The following is a 12,080-nucleotide window of genomic DNA, read 5'->3' as shown; positions in this document are numbered from 1 at the left end:
AGCTAAAGAAGCAGGAGCTGGAGCTTTGCCAAACGTGCCCTTAGACTACTTTAGCTTATAAGGCTCCAACAAAAGATCTTAAGTCATGTCTAAAGTCTAACCAACACTACAAAAACATTAGAGCGCACAAGTGAACTAAAATCGTCTAAAGCTTTAGACCTCAACTTTAGCAAACTAAAATTTAGACGAGAGGATCCATGCCTATATCTAAATACATACTAAAATCAACATATCTAGAAAAGCCAAATTATCTTATAATTTAGAATTGAGATAGTAGTATATATTTATACTGTCTCCATCTTTCAATAAACTACTTTCTAGATTTGTTTATTAAAAAAATGTTTGACTGAATTTATAGAGAAAAATGTTATCACATCATATGAACACAACATAAAACTATATTTTATGGTGTGTCTAATAAATAACACTCCCTCTATTTTTTTATTTATCGTTATTTAGTTCAAAAATGAACTAGGAGACTACAAATATTCGAGAATGGACGTGGTACTAATTTGGTTTCAAGTGTCAGGATTGTCTAGTCCAAAAGCATGGACACACACACCATCAGTATCCTTTCAACACTGAATGCATATTTATGACCGACGACCGTTTCATCCATAAACAGGACAGAAGTGTAAATTAAAAGCTAGCAATCCCAGATGAAATGGACAACTCAGGACTAAGGAGTATCTCTCATGTGCCTGGAAAACAAATGGCCCGGATTCCAGGCTAAAATTGATGGGTCACCTAACAGTACGCAACACGAATAGTTAATAGTCTACCAAATTGAGCTTGAGATGCTTTTCGATGCTTCTGTTTTTTGTTTTGTCCTCTTTGGGAGCATTACTCCAACCCAAGAACAGGGGCAGTCCTTTTTGTTTGTTGGATTCTAGAAGGGCTTTCTACCTACCTAGCCACCTATCAAACCTACCTCAACTTTGTTTGGCGCATAGACTAACTAACATTCTAATGTGGGACAGTATACTAGCCCTATTAGTATACTGATCACTGTTAAGGTTCGAGAGGAGATAAAAATTATAATTTATAGATTAAAATAGAATAAAATGAATGGACTAAAAATTACTCTCTAGAAACCAAACAGCCCTAACATAAATGTACAATACATGTTCTTGCTGCAGTGTGTGGTCTTTTGATCCTTTCATCCATCGCAAGTCGCAATGCTTAAGCACGTAGAGTAGATATGTTTTTTCCACGTCCCTCCTAACAAATAGATCGTTACCTTCCAAATGGATCTTAAGAAAATACTCAAACTCAATATGACACGAAGTTACATACAGCGTAAGGCTCCTGGATAGTACACTAGTACACAGAAGCTCTATAGTGGCGGTTCTAAACCTATTTACACTGGCGTTTTTCAGTACCGCCAGTGCTAGGGGTCAGTGGAAATCAGCATTTCCACTGGCGGTTATTTTGGAACCGCCAGTGAAAAGTGCATTTTCACTGGCGATTTTCTTAAGGAACCGCCAGTGAAAAGTGCATTTTCACTGGCGGCTGAATAAAGAAAACCGCCAGTGAAAATGCATTTTTCACTGGCGGTTTTCTTTATTTAGCCGCCAGTGGAAGTTTTCCCGCCTTTTTTCAAAATTTCAAACAATACTGAATTATATATATATTTATTTACACACACACAAACATATATATATATATCTATATTGATATTGAAAGCAACATGAAATTAAATTCTATCATACATTTATATACATCAAAGTATTCTGTTTACAACCATATATGCTTCATGCATTCTATACATCATAAGTTTTCACCTAAGCTCTAATAACTATCTCGGCTAAGAGATAATCTACTAATTTCTGTTAGTATTCTAAACTCTGGCAAAGCTAATGTTCCGGAAGCATCGTGATATTTTCCTTCTGCGGGAATGACCTCTTTCAATATGAATGTGCAGAGGTCCTCGACTATGCCATACAATGCAGCTTCGGTCAAGTTCTCCGGGTTTCCTCGTTGAAATTGCTGTAAAGGAATTTTATAAACATCATCTATTTATACTCAATAATAACACATTTGCATCTTTAATGACATAAATACATACTTGACTATTACTAATAATAATACCTTGTCAGGGTTCGTGATGTATCGTCCGTTCACTCTCATGAACTCGCACGCATAGAATCCACATAGGACCGATCCTTGTGGTTGCTTGTGGCACTACATAACGGGAGATTGGTTATTTAGTTGCAAAATTGTGTATGATATGTATTCATAAAATCACATACTTACCGGCCAGTGATGATGGATGTCTAGTGGCACGAGTTTTTTCGACAGGTCGTACTTTCCACCTCTCATCTTATAGAATCTATAAGCCCTGTGATCTCAAATAGAATCACCATGTTATTCTCAAATTTTAATCGATAAAAGTATGCATGCATAGAAAAGGCTTACAGCTCTAAGATGCTGAGGAATGTTGCATATGTCGAAGGGTCGAAGTTCAAGGAGTCGAGCACCAGCACCTTTCCAACCTTAGGATAAATGAGGAAGCATATCCAGTGGTCCCTGTACGAATCAAATTTGTGATGCATGTGTATTGAAATTATTAATTTTATTTATGCAAAATCACACTTACTTAAAGTTGTACGGGGCCATTATGGCTTCCCTGTCTTGAAATTGAAGCATTGCATGTCCTATGTAGGTGGCGTATCGAGCTTCAAAATCCTTCTTCATATCCTTTATACGCTTCTCAACTTCTTCGTCCGTCTTTCCCCGTATTTCATCGTTGTCTTTCCCGATTCTAAAAGTGTGGCTTTCCTCGGATATAAGTATTGGGTTGAGATACCCAACCCTTTTACTGGCACTAGCATTGGGCTTGGTACCGTAAAGAATCTCCTGCTGATCATGTTGCATTCTGCAAGTCACACGTGCATGTCAGATATTGAAATTTTATACAGCTCACTAATAATGACACACATATGTGGAAGTATGAGCGACACTTACAATGCAAACATCGTTACAAGTTGCACGTCGAGTCTCTGAAGGTTCATCATTAACCACATGTCCTCGAATGTAACAACGACCTTTTGGTCCGAACCAATAAAAGCATGGTCTGGTATATGCACACTGATGGTGTCGATGCCAACCGATGATGCCCGCATGTACCAGTCATGCAACCTTTTAACACCAGCCGGGACCTTTCTTAGTTTCTCAAGAGGTAGCAGAGGTCTGCCCGGCACATATTTTTTAGGCACGTTTTTGTAATCTGCCTTAGTTGGCTTCTTTATCTTTGCGGCCATTGCCTCAGCCTTTTTTGCAGACTCCTCGTGCTCGGCCAAATCAACAGTTTGTGACGTGAGGCTTCGTCCAATCCCTTTCAAAAACCGAGCTGTGCCAGCAGTAGTAGCTTTACTCTTCTTTTTCTGATACGGGGACACCAATTTTGGTATAGGAAGTTTAGATTTCTTTGATGGCCGTGGATCCTTTGATGGATGTGGAGAAGGTGGATCCCTTGATGGTGGCGTAGACAGTGGGTCACCAAGAGGATGGGGAGGAGAAGGTGGTGGAGCCCTGAATGGTGATGCTTGTGGCGGAGACGGTGGGTCAGAAAAAGGATGAGGAGCAGCATGTGAAGTTTGAGGAGGTGATGATGGATGTACAATAGGAACAGCAATTTGAGAAGGCGGAGACGGTTGGGCCTGCGACGCCTGCGACGCCTGCGACGAATTCGACCAATCAAGCAATTCGACATCCCTTCGAGGCCAAAGGATAAAATTCTTGATAGCTTGTCCAAGTTTCTCGATACCTTCGGGCCCAGGGATGTCTAGCATGTCGTCCTCGGATCCTTGGACGACCGTCGTCACTTCTACTTTGCAATAATCATCTGGAATATCGTTTCCATGGAACTTGCGTCCTGGGATCGCAAGGCCTGTGGCTACTTTCTTTGTACGTTTATTGTTAATACCATATCTTATAACCAGTGTGCACGCCACAGGCCTTGTGATGTCATCAACTGGATAACGGACCTTATTTCCCGTTGAAGCAACAGAGCTTGGTAATGTCGTACAATCTGTGGAAGCCGGCGGTTGAGCTGCTGGAATTATTTGTATCTGTGGAGTGGTCATCTGTTGAACAGACATCGCACTCGCCAACTGTTGCATCAATTCTGGAGGAGGATTCGATAGCATTTGAGACATCATGGCTTTGAACACTTTCTTGGCCTCCTCCTTAAAATAATCTGCCATCTCTTCCTTGTATCGATCACGTTTCTTGTACAGACCTTCCCACTGTGGTCCGAATCCTTCCTTCCATCCTTCCTTAGACGAGATTCCTCGTACACGACCAGGATGCTCAGGGTTACCGAGACCAGCCGTTAGGATGTCTCTTTCCCTTTGTGGCTTAAAAGTTCCTTGGCTCTGCTTAGCTGCCATTGTATATATGTTTTTTGCCGCTTCTTCGACAATGGGATCATCAAAAGATACACCGGTCTCGGTTTCCCTTGGTTTTCTAGCACGGAGCCAATTTGCCGCCCTTTCACCAAGTTGCTCGGACAGCGTCGGCAACCCTGCGGCCTTCTTCTCGGCGTCTTCTTGTGTCCATTTAGGAACCTGACGCTTGTAACCACCTGTGCCTAGGTGGTGGCGGTACTTGTTCTTCTTTGATAGTTCCGAATTTGCCTCACTTAGAGATATGAAATCAGGGCTGCTCCTCTGCTCTAGAAATACTGCCCACTGACCTGCTGAGATTTTATATTTTTTGGTCGGGTCCAGACCTTTCTTTGCAAACTTTGTGTTCATCTCAGACCTCCAGTTTCGGAAATTTATTGCAAGCTGCTTCATCGTGTATTCCTTCACGAGTTCTTCTGAACCCCGAGGCAGAACGAACCTCATTAATAGCTTATTCCATATTTGATTCTTGACATCATCTGACACATCTCTCCACTGTCGTATTGTTATGTCAAGATTATCTCTAACTAAAAACCCAAGTGCATTCCGGAACTTAGGTAGTGCCTCTTCTGGAGCTAGGGGCTGACCTTTCGGGCTCACGTCTGAGATTTTGTATGTTTTGTTGGGAAACTTGTTCAGCCCCATGTCACCTCTTTTTCGATCGCTCTGCTTCCTTTTCCTTGACGTCTCGGTTGTTGTCTTGGTCTGTTCCGGTGCGTCTTGGGTCGGCTCCGGTACGTCTTCGTATCGTGCCACGACTTCTTCGAGTATCGCACGAAATTCAGACACGACCTCCTATTCATGCCACTCTCTCTCCCCTCTCCCTCTCTCTCCTCTCTCTCCTCTCCACTCTCTCTCCCCTCTCCCTCTCCATCCTCTCTCTCCTCTCCACTCTCTCTCCCCTCTCCCTCTCCATCCTCTCTCTCCTCTCCACTCTCTCTCCCCTCTCCCTCTCCATCTTCTCTCTCCTCTCCACTCTCTCTCCCCTCTCCATCTCCATCCTCTCTCTCCTCTCCACTCTCTCTCCCTCCATCCTCTCTCTCCTCTCCACTCTCTCTCTCCCCTCTCCCTCTCCATCCTCTCTCTCCATCCCCTCTCTCTCCCCTCTCCCTCTCCATCCTCTCTCTCCATCCCCTCTCTCTCTCCTCTCTCTCCATCCTCTCCTCTCTTTCCATCCTCTCTCTCCTCTCCACTCTCTCTCCCCTCTCCCTCTCCATCCTCTCTCTCCATCCCCTCTCTCTCCCCTCTCCCTCTCCATCCTCTCTCTCCATCCCCTCTCTCTCTCCTCTCTCTCCATCCTCTCCTCTCTTTCCATCCTCTCTCTCCTCTCCACTCTCTCTTCCCTCTCCCTCTCCATCCTCTATCTCCTCTCCACTCTCTCTCCCCTCTCCCTCTCCATCCTCTCTCTCCATCCCCTCTCTCTCTCTATCCTCTCTCTCCATCCTCTCTCTCTCCTCTCTCTCCATCCTCTCTCTCCTCTCCCTCTCCTCTCTCTCCTCTCCCTCTCCTCTCTCTCCTCTCTCTCACCCTCTCCTCTCTCTCTATAAAGTCAATAGAAAGTCATGTAAAATTGTAAATGGTAGCCACGAAAATTGAATGAAGACAATTACATGCTTCGATTTGTCGCTAACAATAATCAATTACATGACAAGTCCTAACAATAATCAATTACATGACAAGTATATAATCTAGGAAGCTATTGTTCTGCCTTGTCCATCGTGGCGTACCCAGGGCAACGAATTGCGTGGGATGCTTCGCTCAACGTTCCTTATCTTGGTTGGATGGTCTATGAAAAGAGACATGTCGTTGAACTGGTTAAAATTCTCTAAATCAGATACACCATCAACTCCTATAGCTTGTTGTTTTCCAGGAAAAACTACATGCTTCGGTTTGTCGGTGCTTTTCTTCTCATTGTTAGAAATGATCTGTTCAGCATAGAAGACCTGTGCAGCACGATTAGCAAGGATCCATGGGTCATCTTTGTAACCTACCTTACTTAGATCAAGAACTCTGACCCCATAGTTGTCTACCGTGACATGTTTGTCTTCAACCCATTGACATCAGAAAACCGAGATCTGAAATGTACCATAGTCTAGTTCCCATATGTCCTCAATAAAGCCAAAATATGTAATAATCTCACCAGTTTCATCATCTATGGCCTCGCATCGAACACCACTGTTTTGTGACATGCTCTTTTTGTCCTTGGACTTGGTACAAAATGTGAATCCACTAATGTCATAGGTTTGCCATGTTGTGACCTGGCGTGAAGGTCCAGATGCCAAGCCCTTGATGGTTTGTTCTTCTATTGTTTCTCCACGTGGAATGTCCTTCACCATTAGCCATGTGTTGAACCGCTGCTTATGTTGCTTCATTACCCAATCATCCGTATGCCCAGGATTTTGCTCGCGAAGCTCATTGATGTGTTGTTGGATAAATGGCTCCATTATCGTTAGCTGATGTAGGATGCTCTGATGTGCCTCAAGTACTATATCGTAATCCGGTGGGATGAAAGATTTCCGTCCCATCCTCCCGCTTCCATACAGTCTACCCTCGTGTCGTGACGGAGGCAGACCTATTGCAACCTGGTCTTTTAGGATACTATTGCAGAATGGACCTCCGGACTCAATGGCCTCTTCGGTACAGTACCCCTCTATCATGGATGCCTCGGGACGAGCACGGGTTGATACATAGCCATTCAGTATTGACATGAAACGCTCATACGTCCACATTTCATGCAAGTACATAGGACCCAATGCCTCTATTTGTGGCACCAAGTGCACCACAAGGTGCACCATAATATCAAAGAACGATGGAGGGAAACACATCTCAAACTGTGATATTGTCTCCACTGCGAATTCCTGAAGAGATGCCAACTCATCACGGCCAATTACCTTTTGTGAAATCCTGTTGAAAAAGTAGCACAACCGTGTGATTGCCATCTTTAAAAACAAAGGATTTATAGCCCTGATGGCAATAGGTAGGAATGTAGTCAGCATGACATGGCAATCATGTGAGTTGTAGTTGGTGATTGTCAGGTCTTTCATTGACACAATACACCGTATGCTAGAGCAGAATCCGGATGGGACTTTCAAATTCTTGAGCCAAACACACATCGCATGTTTCTCATCTACATTGAGATTGTAGCTTGCTGCTGGGAGATGGTACTTCCCATTTTCTTGAAGAACGGGATGTAGTTCCTTTTTTATGCCTAAATCTACCAAGTCCATGCGTGAATTGAGCCCTTCTTTTGTTTTGCCCTTTATGTCTAGCAAGGTGCCCATTATGCTTTCAAACACGTTCTTCTGAACGTGCATACCATCGATCGCATGCCGCACATCTAACTCTTTCCAGTAAGGCAAGTACTCGAAGAAAATAGACTTCTTCTTGAATATAGCCCCCGAAGCTAGTTTGACATCCTTCCTTGTTTTTCCGTCTTTTGTCTTCTTCCCGAAAACAAACTTGATATTCCTGACTATTTCAAAAACTCTATGACCTCTATTGTTACCCGATGGAGCAGTAGAATGTAGTTCACCATTATTGTCGAAGTACTTATCCATCTTTCGCATGCGGTACCTGTGTCCTTCCAATAAAAAGCGTCTGTGCCTCATGTAAACTATCTTCCTAGATGCAGCAAGGGATACGTAAGCAGTTCCATCAATGCATACTGTGCAACCAACCTTTCCCTTAAACTGGCCTGATAATGTGAAGAGAGCAGGGTAATCGTTGATCGTAACAAAAAGAATTGCTCTCAGCGTGAATGAACCTTTACGATACTCATCCAACATTTGAACACCCGTTTCCCACAATATTTTCATATCCTCCATTAAGGGCTCCAAAAATACATCCATGTCAACTCCAGGTTGTGTAGGTCCAGAAATAAGGATGGTTAGCAAAATGTACTTCCGTTTCTGCATCAACCATGGAGGAAGGTTGTATATGGTGAGGATCACTGGCCATGTGCTATGCTTGCTGCTCCTCTCAGCAAATGGGTTCATTCCATCAGTACTCAGTGCGAACCTAACATTTCTCGGTTCATCGGCAAAGTCTCGGTGGTTGTCATTGAAATCTTGCCACTGCTTCCCATCGGCTGGATGTCGAAGCTTCCCATCGTTTTTGTGCTCATCAGAAGCATGCCAGCTCATAAGTCTGGCATCCTCAGGATTAGCGAACAAACACCTCAATCGATCGACGACGGGGAGGTACCACATCACCAAAGCAGGAATCTTTTTGAGCGCATAATAGTCTACTTCTTTTTCTTTGCTCGTGGATTTTGAAGTCTTTTTTTGGGCTTTCTTTCGCTTCTTCCCTTTAGACACGGATGCAACACACTCTTCGTCCTCTCGATAGTCTTTATTCGTCTTGTACCTACTTGCACCGCACTTTGGGCAGCTCTCCAAGTCTTTATAATCATCACCTCGATAAAGGATACAGTGATTTCTACACGCGTGGATCTTCTCCACACCCATAGTGAGCGGACTGATTAGTTTCTTTGCATAGTACGTGTTAGCAGGCACATTGTTCTCCTTTGGAAGCATGTCTGCGATAATACTCAAGAACGCATCGAAGCCAGCATCAGACACACCATATTTAGCTTTTAACATCAACAGCTTTAGCACAGACCGGAGCGTCGTGAACTCTTTGGTACAACCCTTAGACTCGTCGTACAAAGGCTCTTCTGCTGCCTTCTTCAGGGACTCCATACCTTTCATTAAGAACATCGATTGATCTGTATGACGACGCAACATTGCCTCTAGCAACTCTGCATCTTCCTCATCCATAACACTTGGCAGAACATGAGGTCTATCATGTTCATTTCCTCCAGCGTAACCATGATCAGTAACATTTTGCACTACATGTTCGCTCTGTGGAAGAGGTTGGTGTGTCTCGTGAACGAACTGAAATCTGTCGTCGATGTTCTCAGGGTTTCCAGTCGTATAAGGCGAAGAGCTACCCTCTCCATGCTTTGTCCAAATTGTGTAATCCTTCATAAATCCTCGGCATACCAGATGAGATATGATTTGTTCTGTGTCATTAAATACAGCAGCATTTTTGCAGTCCATGCATGGACAATATATGTGTTTTGTCTTTGTTCTCCAAGCATGGTTCGTAGCGACATCAATAAACCTATGGACCTCGGATATGTATGATGGATCTAGCCTTGATAAGTTATACATCCAGGATGTCCTCTCCATCACCACCTGTAAAAAAGTAACATAAACACACAAGAACCAACCTTTCTTAGCAACCTTCTTCCAAAAAATAAAGATAACCCCCCCCCCCCCCTTGTATTTTGTGAAATCTGGCCCTCTAATGGAAGTTGGGCTGCGAGCTATAGTTCTTGTTGGGAAGGATGAAGGGGTGAAACCCTATATCCAAAATGTGGCTAAATTTAAGGAAAATGAACAAAAATTGGCAAGAGGAACATAAAACCAAACTTTCCTAGCCATACTCTTCTCTCTAACACATGGTGAAGGCCTAGTTCCAAAATTGAGCAAAGATGAACAATAATTGGCAATTAAAACATAATTAAACCAACTTTCATAGCAACTAATAAAAACAATCTTAATTACCAAACCTATCTTCTTCTCTCTCCACACAACACATGAACCATTCATTAAACAACTTAATATGTCATGGATAAACTGATTTGAGAACTAAACATGAAAAAGGAGAGAGGATAGACAAAATCTAACCATATTAAACAACTTTATTTGAGCGAATAGAGCAAAAATGTGGCTAAAATGTGGCTAAAATTGAGAGAGGATACACTCTCTCTCAAATGGTGAAACCCTAGATCCAAAATGTGGCTAAAATTGAGCTAAAATGAATAAAAATTGACATTAGCAACATAAACCAACCTTTCTTAGCAATCTTCTTCCAAAAAATGAAGATCAAAACCTCTCCCCATGTATTTTGTGAATTCTGGACCTCCAAAATCGCCTCCAATGGAAGTTGGCTGCGAGCATACAGTTCACTGTCGGGGGAAGAAGAGGGGTATTTATAACAGACACTTCACTGGCGGTTGTCTTTAAAAACCGCCAGTGGAAACCTATTTCCACTGGCGGTTATCTTAACACAACCGCCAGTGGAAATAGGATGTTTCCACTGGCGGTTAAGTTAAGATAACCGCCAGTGGAAATCAATTTTCACTGGCGGTTTGTGTTACACAACCGCCAGTGGAAACATCCTATTTCCACTGGCGGTTGTTTTAAGATAACCGCCAGTGGAAATAGGTTTACACTGGCGGTTTTTAAAGCCGGGCCCACCTGTTTCTTTCACTGACGTATGATAACGGAAACCGCCAATGAAAAGTTGAAAGTGCCGCAGGCTTTGAGCTTATTTGTACTAGTGGTAGTACCTCGCTAGCTAAATGAGGACAAATGATCGAGCGGACTATAAAAAATGGGCAGTAGGTCTCTTTTTCAACTCATACCTTTTTCGCGTAGAGTAGATATGTTTTTCTCCCACACGTCTCATCTAACAACCAGATTCTTATCCTCCAGATGAATCGTGAGAAAACAACTAAGTCCAATAACGCGGCGCTCCCGGATAGTACCACCTCAGTTGCTGAAGTAGGACGAGTCACACAGCAGTATAGTACAACCTCGCTAGCTATAGGAGGACGAGGGACCGAGTGAGCTATAAAAAGGGGTAGATCTCCTTTACAACTTATACCTTTCTTGGGCTTTTGGCTAAGATAAAGTGTTGTATCTACAGTTTAGTATCTGGTATGTGGGTCATATATTCACTTCAATTTTAAATTTATTTTCTAGGGAGGGTCTATCACACTAACTTGCCACTAGACCTTCAGGTGTCGGACAACTGTTGCACTATATCTTCAAAATGGATTGGTATATTGTCAAGCGCACGGGCATGATACTAGTTTATCCGTGTATATATATATGCTATATGTCATCCTAGGTGAAGTTTCAGCCGGGCACAAAACGATACAGCAGCCACATGCAGGAGCGGTCCCCACACGCGCCACGCCACATTGCCCGCATGAGGGTTAGAGTTTTTACTCACTTTTCTCTTTTCTCTTTTTTTATCATTGCCTGCAATGCATGCGTACATGCATGGTTAGAGTTTTTACTTTTTCCTTTTTTTTGTGTTAGGCAACACATATTTCTCACATGCATGACTAGACTTTTTCCTTTTTTTCCGGCACCAAGCACACATTTCATTTTTTGCATGCATGCTGCTTCGCTTTTTTATGCACACACACTTAGTAATTCTCTAATAATCGCTCCATAATAGATTTAGTTACTAATATTGCAATTACCAGTTAGTAATTTTACACCAATAATCGCTTAGTAATAGATGCAGTCAGCAATATTGCAGTCACTATTCAGTAATTTTAAAGCAGTAATCGCATAGTAATAGATGCAATCAGTAATTTTATTGTAGTCATCGCTCATTAATAGATACAGTCAGTAATTTTACTGTAATCACTCAGTAATAGATGCAGTCAGTAATATTGAATTCATCAGTCAGTAATTTTAGAACATTCACTTAGTAATAATACCAGTAGTGAAAAAATGTTTGGTTGTTACTGACAGAACGTTGGGTTATTTACTGACAAAATGTTTGATTGTTACTGACGAAGCGTTGTGGTTATTACTCACGAAACGTTCAATTATTACAAATGAAGTGTTGGGTTATTTCGACGAA

General features: G+C 42.5%; 1 non-coding gene across 1 annotated transcript; it reads left to right on the top strand.

The window, feature by feature from the left end:
* Positions 1–11,080: 11,080 nt before the first annotated feature.
* LOC111591410 (U2 spliceosomal RNA) lies at positions 11,081–11,271 on the top strand. The gene has a single exon (XR_004858043.1). It is a non-coding gene; the product is annotated as a U2 spliceosomal RNA (small nuclear RNA).
* Positions 11,272–12,080: the final 809 nt, after the last annotated feature.

Source organism: Zea mays, chromosome 4 (assembly GCF_902167145.1).
Source record: "Zea mays cultivar B73 chromosome 4, Zm-B73-REFERENCE-NAM-5.0, whole genome shotgun sequence".
In the NCBI taxonomy this organism is placed as follows: domain Eukaryota; kingdom Viridiplantae; phylum Streptophyta; class Magnoliopsida; order Poales; family Poaceae; genus Zea; species Zea mays.
The sequence above is the reverse complement of the archived record's forward strand: the minus strand, read 5'-3'. Positions and strand labels throughout refer to the sequence as shown.